Source organism: Abramis brama (assembly GCF_963993115.1).
Source record: "Abramis brama genome assembly, chromosome: 4".
Classification (NCBI taxonomy): domain Eukaryota; kingdom Metazoa; phylum Chordata; class Actinopteri; order Cypriniformes; family Leuciscidae; genus Abramis; species Abramis brama.
Window position 1 is genome coordinate 52348361 of NC_139966.1, and position 16602 is coordinate 52364962.

A 16602-nucleotide genomic window follows, 5' to 3' on the forward strand; every position below is an offset into this window, starting at 1 on the left:
AATCATGCAACCCAAAGGCATCAGTGGTAGGTCAGTACGATGTCAAATTAGCACAATCTCACGGCCATTCGTAACTATTTTACGTTTTGGTGAATTGGTGGTTAATTTGTATGCATTTGTACGATCCCATTTGTATGTTTTCGTACAATCTGCTAGCAACAGTTGGGTTTGGGGTGAAGCTTCGTGCTTTTTATTCTAAGAACCGTACTCTTTCATTCAAATCTCATTGTATGAATTTATTTGAAATCTCTGAAAATAGTTACGTTTTCTCATGAGATCACGTTGAATCAACATACATTTTAGAAAAGATATCTTTTTATAATGTGTTAATTGCTGATGCAACACAAACTTGTTGAATTGCACAATAAATTGAAGTGGAAGTACCCTCCATAAATCAGTGTTATCAAGGAGCGTGTGAAAATGTTTCGCCCTGCTAGGAGACTCATTCCATGTCCACTACAGAACAATAGGGTCTGGCAAGAGGGACACAGAGGTGACCTGTGACTGCAACCTGTAGTTTTTCTGGCTGTGGGCCGTAGCCTTCATTATACATTACCCACATTCCTTTGCTAAAGGGGAGTGGCTCATGTTCTCAGCACAGAGGCACTGTTTATGTGCCGGAATCTGCATGAAGGCATGTGGAATGTCTCGCAAATCAACTTCAATTTCATTTACATACGCACAGAGTTTACTGTGGATGTGCGGATGACCTCAGGAAGTACACACCTTCCTACGCTCAATGTCTGATCTGGCAGGGTGTGGTTTGAAAGGTCAGAACGTAAAGCAGTTTCAGTCCTTTAATTGTCCCAAATTATAAGGCTAAACCTGTCATGACAAATTGCTACATGTACAGTGTTTGCTCTTTAATTATACTTAAAGAGACCATTGAATAAAGGTAATGTTAGAGAATTACTTTGTTGACAAAGATGACTGTAAATATGAAAATTAATTTGAGACAATTAGTAGCAAACCTTTACACACCTTTACACACAAAATCACAAGTGACTTAAATCTATTTTTATTTGAGGAAACCAATACTGTAAAGCAAACGCCAGCACCTAAAGGCACAGCATGATAACAAAGACACTATTGATATTTCTTATTTTGGGATGCTCGAGATATGAATAGTGATCTCAAAAAGACAAGAATCAGAGTCAAGCTGAAACAGACAGTGACCTCAGCTTCTCAGTCTAAACGCTAGCGAGATCCAAGCCGAGATCAGGGTTTTCTACACAAACAATCAGTGTTCACTATCCGTAGATGGAAATCATAAGTCTTTTCTCCAGCCAAACCTCACAAATCCAGACAGTAAAGGAAGACTAAATAGAAGGTAATTTGGTACCAGAATGCACACAAAGGACACCCACAGTTAAGTCTAACCCCAGTGCAGGTTCCGACTTGTCTTGTGGTGGGTTTCAGAAGGTCTCTTGAAGTCTTTAAAGACTCTTTGTATGTCAGTCTGGTTTCTACAGTGCATACAGGCACAAAGATCTATGTTATCTTACAATCTTTTAAACTCTGCTATACCCCAGGAAAGCATCTACTTTGGTTTAAATAGTTTTATCTAAACATAAACATTGAGCTGAGATGTACCTGACCTCTATAAACAACAGCTTGATTCAAACTCTAGACTCTAGATTGATCCACAATGTGTCCATGATTGAATGAAAAGCGAGTGGAAGGATAAAGATAAGGCCTGATGGATTGTGAGAACAATTTTTTCCATTCCCTCACTCTGGGTACAGTATGCATGATCCTATAAATTATATGAAATATAGTTAGGTTATTTGACCATTTTTGAGTCAGAAAAATCCAAACATAGTTTTACGGAACAGGTTTGTTATCAAACCTCAAAGGTTTGTGGATACATTGTGCAATCCGACCCATGCTGAGCTTTTTACTTCTAGATCCAGCTGAGCCTGTCGGCTAATCCAGTCCTTCTGAATGTGGTGATGGCTGGGAGCAATTAACAAACACTCATTCACATGCAGAGAAGCTGGGTGCACTTTTCCATGGAAATATACTTTATTACTGTTTAATATAGTAGTAGCCACAGCAACCACTCAAAGGGTCTTCAGTTTTAGGGGCTCCATGGTTTCATTTACAAACATATAGGCTTGCTTTTGGCTAGCTTGATTAAAAAAACACTTTCTCAGGACCTGAGAACTCATATATCCATGCATTGACGCACTGTGATTACGTAGAAACTTTTACAGTGTTTAGAAACCAGCAAAATACAATGGTAAGTTCCAGAAGGTTTTTTGGATCAGTGTGTGAGCATTATCTGAGGTGCTTAGTTACCACTGACCTAGTTGACAGAAGGAAGATCTAAAGAAAGAGGCGGAATTAGCTCTTAAAATAGACAGCGTCTAATCCCAGACCTGAGGGAAGACCTACATGCTTATTCTGCTCTGAGGATAAGAGGGTTTGTCTTGTTTACAGTCGAGTGAGTTAAAAGTCAAATATGGTCGCAGATTGTGGTCCACCAATAAGGTCAAAGGGTCTGACCTAGGAGGATATTTAAAGATTCCTTTAGGAACATCATCATGTGACTGTTAAAAGCCAAAGTGAATGTCATGTAGCAAAGAATTACATATTTTCCCAAGCTGCATTACTTGACCAACAATCGCCAAATTGTGCTTTCAAAATCTTTCTAAGCAAATGTCAGTCTAACCCTACACAATGAATGCAATGCTTGAGGTTTGATATATATATATATATATATATATATATATATATATATATATATATATATTCATTTCAGCACTCAAAGATCAGCTGGACTTTGGGTCCAACCCATTGAGGGTAGATTTAGCATGTTCAGCACTGATGCTTCATTACACATTTTCACATGATAGCATGTGTTGTGTGTTCCAACAGAATATAATAACATGTGTTCCAATAGAATGGCATAAATAACCTAGTCAAACATCATGTTATCTGTAGGGCTGGGTACCGAGTTCGATACTTTTTAGGTACCGACCGAATTGCCTCGATACTATCGAGTATCGAAAAATGACTTGTTTTTCGGTACCAGATTTCGATACCTAAGGGGTTAACTCGTCAACGTCAGTGCTCAAACAAATACATATGAAATGCACAACGACACGCCTAAAGTCGCTCACGCACATACACGCAAACTCTACACACACGAGACGCGCGGAACTCTCTGCGCACATACTCATATAAGACGCGCGCACGCACACAAACTGTCCACGCACATTCTCATATGAGACGCGAGCACACACACACAAACTCGCGCACATACTCAATGAGACGCGAGCACACACACTCACAATACCCTAAAGATGTGGAAAAGTCGATCAAAAGTGTGGCTACTAGGGGTGTGACGAGATCTCGTGTTACGAGATCTCGCGAGATTAAAACGCGACGAGATTTCTCGTCGAGGTGAAACTTTGTCTCGTGAGTAAAAAAAAAAAAAAAAAAAAAAAAACTTTGTCTCGTGAGTTGTTGTGATGTCAGCGTGATGGAGCGTGAGGGTGAAATTTGTATTGAAGATGCCCCTGCCACTTTTAAATAATTTGTGTGCCGGGCCAATCACACACACACTCCGCACACACACACACTCACTGTCCCTCGCTCACTCACTCACTCGCGCGCGCACACACACACACACACACGCTCACTCGCGCGCGCACACACGCACACTCACTGTAACCGCACTCACTCACTCTCGCTCACACTCAACCCGTCGTGGAGGACCGTTAAAATTAAACATGCTAGTCTTTCTGTCGTGATGTCGTGAAGCATCACAGACGCGTTGTCGCCCACTATAACACACTATACGAAATGAAACGATCGAATCTTGCGTCCCGACGCCCGTTGTCCTTTACGAATCTCCACGAAACGGATCGTGCCAAAATCGCGCTAAAATAGTGTAATCTGAACCAGGCAGCTAATAAACATTTGACCTATCACGCAAAGAACCTATTAAAGCACTAATACATGGGAACAGTATAGCTTAAAGTCATATCGACATCGCAATATTAAACAATGTTATCGCACATCGCAGCTTTTCCTCATATCGTGCAGCCCTAGTTACTGCCCAAAGGTCTCAACTGCTGCCAGAAATCGTCGACATGCTTATATTCTTGAAAAAGAACATGACCATAATCTTAGGCTGCAGTTAATTTATCTCTTTTTCATGCTTGAAGAAAAAAATTGTTTCTGTTTGAACTTGTAGTTTTGAGAGAGCAGTACTTTGATTATGGATACACACTTACTGTTTGCATTTAAAGTGTTATTTCAGTTATTTATATTTATTTTATTTATACTGTTTTATTTTTTTATGTTCGATTTGTGGAAAGGAGTTAGATTTCTCATGTGAAATCGTACAGGGAGAAGTAGAGTTTATAGCAAAACATTTTGCAGTGTTTGCATGTCCTTTACTGCATAGAATTCATTAAAATAGAAGTAAAATAACATTCATTACAAGTTGATTTCAAAATGCACATAAATTGTTTTGCATTTTGTGATTTTCAGTTGAATAAAAGACTATTTTCCATTCATATATTTCATCATTGAGGATTTCTTAAAAATTGTGTAAAAATCTCGTCTTGTCTCGTTCTCGTGAACCCAATCTCGTGTCTCGTCTCGTCTCGTGGAGTAAGCGTCTCGTCACACCCCTAGTGGCTACATTTCTCCAGGCTCGATGCCAACAGCGCGCGATGCAGTATTTGCGGTAAAATAATTGCTGCAAAGACGGTACCGCGACAGATATGATGAAGCCCTTGACAGTGCACGGAGTAAACATAAGAGCAGAAAGTTGCTCCGTCTTTGACTGGTAAATGAAGAGATACCTTGTTGATCACTCTGACAGTGTTTATATTGCAATAATGACCTACTGAATGTACACTGCCTTTCAAAAATGTGTTGGTCAGAATTTTTTTTTCAGTAAGGATGCATTAAAGTGATCAAAAATGACCTTAAAACATGTGTAATGTTACAAAAGATTTCTGTTTCAAATAAATGCTGTTCTTTTTAATTTTTTATTCATCAAAGAATCATGAAAAAATGTATCATAGTTTACAAAAACTGTTTTCATATTTCTGAAGGATCATGTGACACTGAAGTAATGATTTTGAAAATTCAGCTTTGACAACACAGGAATAAATGACATTTTGAAATATATTCAAATAAGATTTTAAATTGTAATACTATTCCACAATATTTTACAAGTTTTACTGTATTTTTGATCAAACAAATTCAGCTTTGGTGAGCATGAGCTCTTTATAAAAAAATATTTTGTACCTTATGTATATGTATAAGGAATATTTTGTTCCTTTGTGCTTTTTTTGTTCCTTTGTGCACTGACTAAGGAGCATGAGTCAAACTGAAAAAATAAAACCAAAGTTTTTCTGAGGTAATGTGTTATGTAATCTTGTTAAAATGGATTTCATAAAATTGGTATCGAAAAAAGTATCGTTCAGGAACCGGTATCGAAATCAAGGTATCGGTATCGGTATTGGTATCGAAATTTTTTGAGCGATACCCAGCCCTAGTTATCTGTGACATCTGACCTCAGTTGCAGGCAGAAATAGTACGCAGGAATAACTAGACCCAATGTGACGCAGAGCCAAATCAAATCAGTCTAAGTGAATCAGTCAGTTCTTTAAGCACAATCTTTTCACATGACTGTCTGGACCTGATGCTGTACCTCAGATGTGAACTTTGACTAAAATATCTGTCCTTCTCTTCTGACAGTAATTGGCTTACATGAACAAAATTCAATTCTAAACATACAGTAAACTTGACCAATAGAGACCAGATTGTGTGACATTTATCCCAATTTCTTGGGAGTCACATGGGTGTGTGGTTAGTGCGGTGGAGTTCAAGCTTTGCCTCTTGCATTCTGGACCAGCTTCACCACCCAAAGAGTTCCCAGCATTCAGCTCACGCCTGCCAAAATACTGCTGCCTCAGAAAAAAAATGAACGACACACATTATCCTGCTGAATACTTGTGCTGAATCTCAACTTTAACACGCTTTTTTTTTGGGAGCACTCATCTACAAGACAAGTTTTGCAAAAGATTGTGTTACAATAAGAACATATATAGATTTAATGTTCTTGATGGTCTCTCCCGCTGGCTTACAGTGATCTTTGGTATGTGCAAATGGGTGGGCACAATTGGAGCTTATTAGTTATTGTGGTCAATGCACCTCTGTTTTTGTGTTTGTATCTGTGCTAGAGTCTAATGTGATGTGTGCAAGACGTGCTTGAGTGTGTGTGTGTGTACTCGGTTATGCTGCAGGCATCCTGTGACTGTTTCCTGACAGGAAACTCTCTCTTTCCTACATCTTTCTGTTTGTTCCTTTTCGTTCTGATCATATTTACACCTCTGTTTCTTTCTCAGGCTCCGCACACAATATTGCTGATCCAACAGTACATCAATAATACAGCAGTGTTCTCCAAGGTAAACCACACTTACACCAGCAGCTTTACAGTAAGCCATGTAAAGTCTCAGATATGAATCACCCTTACACTCTGAACAGACATACTCATGGATTTATAAAGCTATATTTATAAAATAGACTGTTTTTACATTAAAATTGGATTAGATGAGCCAAGAATGCAAAATAACAAACTATATTACTTGGTTTAGATATGTACCTGTTAACCAGATATTAGGAATTAAGTCACCTGTAAATATATTGTAAATGTTCGTTTTGGGTAGCTAATATAAATATTGGTGAAAAACTTAAACATAAAAAAATGAAATAAAAATAAATTAAAGCTAAATACAAATATTAAAAAAACTAATAAAATGACAAAAGCACATAACAATATTACTAAACATTTTAACGAAAATTAATAATGCATAAATATCATCTTCGGGAATTACATTTGCTCAACAAACTTGGTGTTATGTTTTGATGTCATTTCTCTCTTGTATTTTATCAGTGGTCTGTTTTTGCATTATTGAGTGGGTGTTAAATGTAGACACCCTGTCCTCCCTACATCCCTCTCTCAACCGTCAGTGTGACCTTGTCTGGCCCTGTGTAACGTGGCTGACTCAACCGACAGTCTTCAGGGGGAGGGGGCTTCTGGTCTGGAATGTTGGGTCTATATATGAAGAGTCAAACACATGCACACTAAAATGAATGTTAGACTCGTCCATGTTTAGACTGACACAGACAGCTGGTTCCTCACTGTCCTATGAGAATATACACACCCATGTTTAATCCCAAATTACCAACGAACCAACCTCAGACCTCACACACACGATACGGCACCTTCTAACAGTGCACTGCGTACTAAACATCCATTATACAAATAAACTAACAGCATAATGATGTGATTAATGGCACCATTGTGCATTCACGTACATTTAATATGTGGTATATGTCACACACACACACACACACACACACACACACACACACACACACACACACACACAAAAAAAACCCAGACATAACAGCCAGTTGGGTTGAGTAAGTTACTCTAAAAAGTAAATAATTACTAGTTACTAATTACCTCTTCAACAGTGTAATTAGATTACTGTACTAATTACTCTCTCTACAAAGAATTTAATTACTTATTACTAATTACTTTCTAAATCCCATATCAACCTCAACAAGCTGAATAATACAAGGAATGAAACTGTTCTTTCAAATAAATACTATAAAATTGCATGAATTATGCTTAAATTGACCAAACAATTTAATAGGAGAAGGTTACATAATAAACATACTATTTAACATCAGACAATAGATTTTGGTGTTAAACCCACTATTGTTTTATATAGAATTGTTCTAGTTTATAGCCTACCAGTGGTTCTAAACTCCAGTCCTCGGGACCCACTGCTCTGCATATTGTGTATGTCTCCCTTATTTAACACACGATTTTAACACACCTGATTCAGATCATCAGCTCGTTAGGATAGACTCCATGAACTGAACTGAGTGTGTCAGATAAGAGAGACATCCAAAATGTGCAGAGCAGCGGGTCCCGAGGACTGGAGTTGAGAACCACTGGTTTATACCAGTCCGATCTCATGGCATTTCATACTTATTTTACAAGGTGGCTAATTCGTACATATTTGTACGAGTGAGGTTGTACGGTTTAGCCACCTCATAAAATGCATACAAATTGCTGTGAGATTGGATTGGTCTACAGTATTTAGCTCATTTAAATATTTAAATTACAGAAAAATTAAGAGTAATCCCTTACTTTACTTTTTCAAGGGAAACGTGATTAAATTACAGTAACTAATGACTTAGTAATTAGTTACACCCAACACTGATAACACCATTACTGTCACATAATAAAAATTGTCTTGGCATCCATTCAGCGTTTTTTTTATGCGATATCCCAAAATGTGCATTAAAACAGGTGGATGGAAACAGCCAGTTTGACAATGAAATATCTGGGAATTAAGAAAATGAAGTCTAGTTTTAGGACTACTAAGGTTATTTTCATGATAATTAAGCACATTTCCCCCTCAAATTCTCACTACTGTAATGCTAAAAAATCTCTTTCTCATTAATGTAAATCGTGTCTGCACTTCATAACAGCAAATACTTCCATGCATTTCTTCAGGTCTACTTTACAAACATACTTTAAATAATATTATTTTTTTTCACTTCACCCTAAGGCTACTAATAATTTGGGGGAATAAATGTTTCCAATTGTCATGAAAATAATATCAAATAAAATGCTAAATATCCAAATGCTAAATATTTCTGATTTTGGAGTGCAAATATATAATCGGAATCACTTTTCTATTCCAAACAGTCACGATACAGTTCGGATCTGTAGCCACAGTAACACAGCAGTTTACATATTCCAATATCTCTTCCTACGCCACACTAAACTGACAGACCTGGATTAGTGTGAATAGCACACATACCACACTAACTTGTGTGTTGACCCCGCCAGGTCACACACACACTGCTCGTCTTTCATTCATACCGCACAGTTTACAGAGCGTTGGGAGTGATAGTTTTAGACTAGCACAGGCACATGAGAACAAAACTGGACACTATGGGGACCAGAGGAATTCTGCCCAAGAGTAATATCCTGCTATTGTTAGTTCCATGCCAAGTGTAATGGGAATGTGTGTGTGTGTGTGCTCACATAACAGTGTATCATCCTTTAGCTAAGTCACACCATTCCATTAAACAGGTCTAAGTGAAGACTAAAGAAAAGCAATAATTAGTATGACCAAACTATGATCAATACACCCATAGTAGAAAAAATGTCAACACATGATCTCAGCTAATGTCCATACTAAAATCCGTTATGCTTCACCATTAATCTGTTATCTGCCAATAAAGATTCAAATAACATACACAAGACCAAGGTGACCAAGAATGAATATAACATTGCTCAGTCTACATTTACAGCAATACTGAGAGACTAGTTTAGGTCATGTATCTGGAATTTTACTCCCCCCTGTGGTCACACCTCACCATCACTAGCAGATGTGTGTGATTCTTAACATTCTCTAAGTTTCATTTCTGTATTTCAGTTTACATTGAACTGAATGTGCATGTAAACGTGAAAGCACACACAAATAATCTCTGTACTCACGCTGTGTGAGGACTGGTTGTTGTTCAGATGGTCCTGAGCAAGAGCGCTGAGTGGGCAGCCATTGATGGATCCGTTCTGATGGCAGTCTAGCGCCACCTGGTCACGGCACTGAGCATGACATGTGTATTTGCAACCTGGAGGAGAGGAAACAAGAACCCACAGTATGCTTCAAATAATACCCTTTTAATACTTTTATACCTAAAACTGACCTGAACTCGCTGCCAAAAAGTAAATATTTGCATGTTGCTAGAGCATTTCTGATGTGTTTTCAGTGGTTTTACCAATGAAGCTGTAGTTTTGCAAGGTGTTATGGGTAACAAAATCCCACTGCCTATATGATGCGAGTCCATCCTTTCACTCCTCTTCTCAACAAACTGCATCATTTTTTTTGTTGTTGGAGATTTAGTGAAATATGATGGTTTTTCTGGTGGGCTAAATGGAAATTTTGGTTTGCAAAAAAATGCCGCACATGCAAATCTTTTACGTAGAATAGTATAATCACGTGTTTAAGAACGATCACCAACACATTAAGACAATTTAAAAGAATTCAACAATCCATTGTTAAAATACGGTCAATCTTTATAGTAATGTGTTTTACATGTATATATATAATATGTATTGCCTGTGAAAACTTCTGGACTTAAAGTTATGCATACTTCCACATGCATAAGAATAAATGTTTTCTGATGCTGAAATGAAACAAACTCCATCTCAGAAATGCATTGTCATATAGACATTAAGAAGAGCATCCTCTGCTTTCCAATCCTCACAAGAGCCACTGTTCACAGAAAACATGACGCATAACCACATGCACTTGCTTATTCATGCACACGTTGAATTCATGAGGCATTTTTCAATGGCTAAAAAAATCCCTTTGGTGCTTTTATTTCAGTTCCCGATGCTGTTATGACCTACCTGAAGATTGAGACTTGACTTGCTGAGTAATTTTGCCGTAAAGTTTGCAGAACGCTGCTCCCATCCCACTGAAGCATATGAGTGATGACGCTTTCTGTCTCGAAAGCTTAACTCACAGCATGCCATCACAAACACAAATGCTCATCCTGTGCAGACCACTCTCAGAACAGAAGGACAAACTTATTTGTCTCTCGCCCATGCAATCTCCAAGGTAACTCTCTCTCTCTCTCTCTCTCTCTCTCTCTCTCTCAGTGTGCTGAGTCGATTGATTTGACTGTCAAACGATGAACGTTTTGCCCAGAAAATGATGGACACTTACAGGAAAGGTGATGAGAGAAGCACTTTGTATTTAAATGAATTTTTAACACTGCTGTAAACACCCCAGATTCATCACCCTTAATATTCAGAATTATTAAACAATTAAACCGATCATTACTTTTACTGTTCTCATTACTGACAGCCATCTAAATCCTGCACATTCATCCATTATCCACTTTCTGCTCCTCTGGGTTTTAAATACCCAAATTTAATCGCGGCCCCTCAAACAGACAAGTAAAGGAAAATCACAAATAAGATCTTGTTAATATCTTAATATTTATGCTAGACAGCGACAGGATTAAATGGAGAGAAAATGTTCCCCCAGCAAACTGTAACGAGTTTCAGAAGGGATCTCAGAAATCTCAAACTGAGCTCAGAATACCCAAAGTTTGTAATCAGAAGCCAAAATCTCAAACATTTCTCAGTGAATTCTTCAAAGACCAAAGTATGTGAGCTATGCTGTCCACATTCATATCATAACTTTACTGTACGTCAAACGCTCATCGCTTATCTCATATATGTCTTTTTATTTCTCCTTAAGAATTTTAGACATTATGGACAAAGTTAATGTTTAAATGTAACATCACTGAGCTGTTCATCTCATCATCTCTGATTGAACGCTGCTCTTTTTAAAGATCGGCAGAGAGCAGAATGACACTGAGGATGAGCAATGATAGGAGTGTGATGAAAGTGGATCTTTAATACTGGGGCATGATGGGTAATGGTAGCTTAAAGTGCCATTCTTTGCACAGAGCTGCGGTCTTGTCAGTGTAGGAACTGAGCTAATGTATGCACACACACACACACACACACACACACACACACACACACACGCACACACACGCACACACACACACACAATCTGTTCTGGTCTCTGGGGCGGGTGGGAAGTGCAGACCTGCCTCTTCCTTAATTGCACTTCCCGTAATGAGGGACAGCGCTATCGATCAGGACCTGCCCCAGGAGCAACACACACACACACACAATACTGTCCACACAATACGTGACAGTGCAATATTTGGGACTGTTACTAAAACTTTGCATGTTGACAGAGAACAAGTCATTCAAGTTCTTAAATGTTTCCTGCATAAACACATTACCGAAAGTAGACAGCTCATAAAACACACACACTCAGACATAACCGTCATTCCCACAGCACTCACACTTTCTAATATTATCTTAATATTTACCACCCTCATAACGAAATAATATTAAGGTTCATTTGATTTCATTAACACCCTAAAAGAAAATATATGCAGCATCCCAATGAACATTCAATCAATTCTATGTAATAAGCGAGATAATAAACAGAGCATCCCTTAATATTATGCATTGAAAACAAAAGCTGACTAAACAATAGATGGGTTTTTGAACTTGCATGAAAAGGAAACGTTTGTAATGGTTCATTTTGTAATTTTTCAAAGCTTTAAAAGCAGTTTTTAAAAGCATGAACCTGACATTTAATAAAATTCAAGTTAGCTACTAAATTTAGCTTGATGATAACAGGGCTGCCAACTTTTGAGTTTAGCTTGGAGTGAGATGGGGGGGGGGGGGGGGGGGGGGGGGTTGAAGTTTAGTGACAACATGTTACAATGTACAATGACTGGTACAGTTTTTATTATTGCTTGACAAAAATTTCAAGATTTCAATTCCATTCTTGTGATTTGATTCCGATTTTGATTCAATATTGACTAATTTGGATACATGTTTATTTTAAATTTTACTTAAAAAAATAATCTCACCTAATGCTGTAAACATAGAGGGCCCAATCTGCTGGTATTATTAAAGGTTAAAAATAAATTAAATTAAATATAATGCAGTTTTTGTTATAATAACAATTATTTAATGACATAAGTAAAAAATATAATAAATATGTAATATAGTGCTCAGCAAAATCTCCTCTAGCTATTTTTTCTATTCAATTAACATGATATGGTCATTAAATGGCTTTCCTGAGGTAAATGTAACATTATGTGATATAATTGTTCTTCTGCTGTTATATTGACCTCTTTCCGTGGTTGAAAAACACTAATTGGTCGATATTATGTATACTTTCGGTAAGTTGTACTGCATCTTTAAATAAAAAAGTAACAGATGATCGGTTCACGAGCACTTGAACTGAGGCGCTCAGCGATCTGTCACGTCACATTTACAAGCGCCAAACGTATTTTTGTCTGAATTTCGTAATAAAATTGACGAAATCTAAGAGCTGAGAATTAGTTTTATATTAAAAGTAGGTACCTCTTTGCTCCGCAATTTTTCTGTGCGTGAGAAAATGGATGTGTGGCGTGAGAGCGTGTGAAAAGTGTCAATTGCGTGAGTCTCACGCTCAATGCGTGAGAGTTGGCAGCCCTGTGATAATGCTTACTGTTAAGGCTATTCTGGTTTTATGACACAATTTATGATGTAGTAGTATTTGCCAATACCACGTTCCTCAAAAATCCCCATCAAAGTATACACGCCCTTTCAAAAGTTTGAGGTCAGTAAAAACAGGAACATTGTGAAATATCATTGCAATTTAAAATAAAAGTTTTCTATGTGAATATATTTTAAAGGTGCAGTGTGTAATTTTTAGTGGCATCTAGTGGTGAGTTTGTGAATTGCACCCAACAGAAGTTACGGTGGCCGACAGGAAGTGATGTTGTCGTCTGAGACAGCAGAGAGTAGCCAGTTAAGCAATGAGGTTTCTTTACAAAGAAGATAAATTAAGAAATTAGGTTTACTTAATCATTCAGTAAAACGATATGTTATTGCGAATATTATTGTTACTTTATATTATTGTCATCATTGTGTCAGTGTTTTATTCGCTGACTTTAGCTAGCTTCTTTGCACGAAAAACAACATAGTCATGAAACGCGTTTGTCCGTTTAGGGCCACTGTAGAAACATGTCGATGTAAGTGTGTAGATATAAATGCCTCTTTCTAAGCTAATAAAAACATAACGGTTCATTATGTAAGGTCTGACATTATGTGACTGACTCTGACAACCAGGAAAAGAAACACATACGGTAAAGATCTGTAATTAAAGGAAAACGCTGCTTCTCGTGTCAGTACAGGCAGTTCGTGAGCATGAACCAGGTGTTTGTTTATTCTGGACAGGTGGAGGTGTCTTTCTTTCACAACTGCTTTTTTTTTTACTTCACTTTTCCATATAATGCTTATTCCATCCTCACAAAAAAAGTGCCAGAAAAACACAATGTGAAGCAGTAAGTTAAAGCATAAAACAGTTGTAAACCCTTTTTGTGTTTGATAAAATATGTCCCTCAAACTGACAAAATTACATTTATCTTTATACACCACTGAAAACATAGTTATGTATGTAATATTGCATTTCTGTCAACAGATCCTCCTAAATATTACACAATGCACCTTTAAAATGTAATTTATTCCTGTGATCAAAGCTGAATTTTCAGCATCATTACTCCAGTCTTCAGTGTCACATGATCCTTCAGAAATCATTTTAATATTCTGATTTGCTGCTTAAGAAACATTTCTTATTATTATCAATGTTGAAAACTATGGAAAACTACTTACATATATGAAATATGATATAAAGTCGCAGTTGCATGATATAAAGTCAGAATTGTGACATATAAACTCACAATTGCGAGAAAAAAAGTCAGTCTTTTTTTTCTTAGAATTGGACTTTATAAATCACAATTGCAAATTTCTATCTCACAATCTCACAGAAAAAAGTCAGGACAAAATTTTTTTTAGAACTGTACTTCTAAATGTACAGTACAGTACAAACAGTACCCCAAACTTTTGTTCAAGCGTACGTACTTTTAGTACATGGTAAACGTCTGCAAGTTGGGATGCGGCAACTGACTGTTACTGACTCTGACAACCAGGAAAAGAAACACATACGGTAAAGATCTGTAATTAAAGGAAAACGCTGCTTCTCGTGTCAGTACAGGTTCGTGAGCATGAACCAGGTGTTTGTTTATTCTGGACAGGTGGAGGTGTCTTTCTTTCACAACTGCTTTTTTTTTTTTTTACTTCACTTTTCATAATGCTTATTCCATCCTCACAAAAAAAAAGTGCCAGAAAAACACAATGTGAAGCAGTAAGTTAGAGCATAAAACAGTTGTAAACCCTTTTTGTGTTTGATAAAATATGTCCCTCAAACTGACAAAATTACATTTATCTTTGTCACCCTTACAAAAAAAGAAGTATACCTCTTTTAAAGTCTACTATTTTTAAATTACACTTCAGTATACTTGACTTATACTGACAGAAAAGTATATTTGGCCTATTGCATACTTAAGCTTTTGATTGAAATATACTTAAAAGTATAAATAGGTATATTTGGCTTGCGCTCTTTTGATTGAGTAGCCTATTAAATACGGTTTTAAATAATGTCTCATAAACTTACATTGTTTGAAAATATTGATTTATAAAGAAAACAGATTTGTTTCTAATTCTGAGTATGTGAATTCTTGTAGGAACTTAAAATCTTTCAATTTAAATCTACTTAAAGTACAGTTCACTTGTAGTATAGTTGCAGTAAAAATGAAAAATGTAGTTGTGTACTCATAGTTTACTACTGTTACACTTAAAAGTATACTTTATACACTAAAAAGTGGGTTTAGACTCATTATTGAAATAGTACACTTACAAGTATACTACTAGTACATTAATACTAACATACTTGCTACATAAAATGTACTTGAACTTTACTTAAATATACTTAATAGAATGAACTTGAAGTATGTAAGGAACAATACGATGTTGCTTATTTTTAATGGTGCCATTTCCTTGTCAAATATCTCTCTCATATCAGACTCCCAAAACAATAGTCTGTTTGTGAAACTTTGCCAATCTTGACTAAACAAGTAGCCGAGCCTGTCCTTGCACAGTTGATCACAGATAACTATTGTTTCAGTCTGTGTCCGTGCTGTTTTAGAAACAAGGTAAGAATAGAGATTCTCATGTTGCTCTCTGTTCGTCTCCATTCCAGCTCGGCTCCACGCTGGGATTAGATCAGACCGCTGAAACAACACACACCGCCGTCCCGAGGTCACGACAACACCTGCCTGTGACGAGACGTCAAGAAAACACTCCATTCTTTTGCAATCAGTTTTCATTACTTGAGCCATTCATTCGATGGATGTTAAACTGACAAACCATTTGGCATGTTATCGTGAACCTCTCCCCACTGGGCTGTTTAGACTCGGCTCTGTCCTTCGCAGCGGGACAGCGAGCGGATGTTTTTAGTGCTCTGGTCTGTGTTTGCTCGGTGGGAGTCTGATTGCGCTACTTAGCACTGCATTTGTGCCTTAAAACTGTGAGGTTAACATTTCATCAACTGAGACAGAAACGCAACATACACACAATGATACCACACACAAAATACAACAACAATAGTCCACAACAATCACTGTCTAGAAGTTGGTGACTGCTGAATAATACACTCTCTCTCTCTCTCATTCGTCATTCACCCCCTTTATGACCAACAATCTCAGACCACAGTAAGATTGCTAGCTATGCTATTGTGGCACTGCTGAACATCACAGTTTAGATTCAGTTGAATGAAGACCAGCATAGTTTAAGTTTAGGCCTAAAATAATTTCCATTGGAGGATGCCTCTTTTAACTTGTGCCAGTAATCGACCTCATATCAATGATCTAGAAACCATGCACAGCAACCTAGCATCATGACGGTGAGTTTTGCAAATGCACGCACATATGTAAAAGAGTCAATGCCAATATTTGACTAAACACATACAGATTAATAATAAAAAACCTGCTTTTTATTACAATAATTACATTTTTAAGACAAAAATGTCAGTATTGTTTGTACTAGAAATGATA

General features: G+C 37.1%; 1 long non-coding RNA gene across 1 annotated transcript; it reads left to right on the forward strand.

Annotated features, from left to right (window-relative positions):
- The first annotated feature begins 3330 nt into the window (after positions 1 to 3330).
- On the forward strand, positions 3331 to 10726 carry LOC311081070. Its single transcript, XR_014605794.1, has 3 exons — positions 3331 to 6434; positions 9584 to 9717; positions 10449 to 10726. It is a non-coding gene; the product is annotated as an uncharacterized lncRNA (long non-coding RNA).
- Positions 10727 to 16602: the final 5876 nt, after the last annotated feature.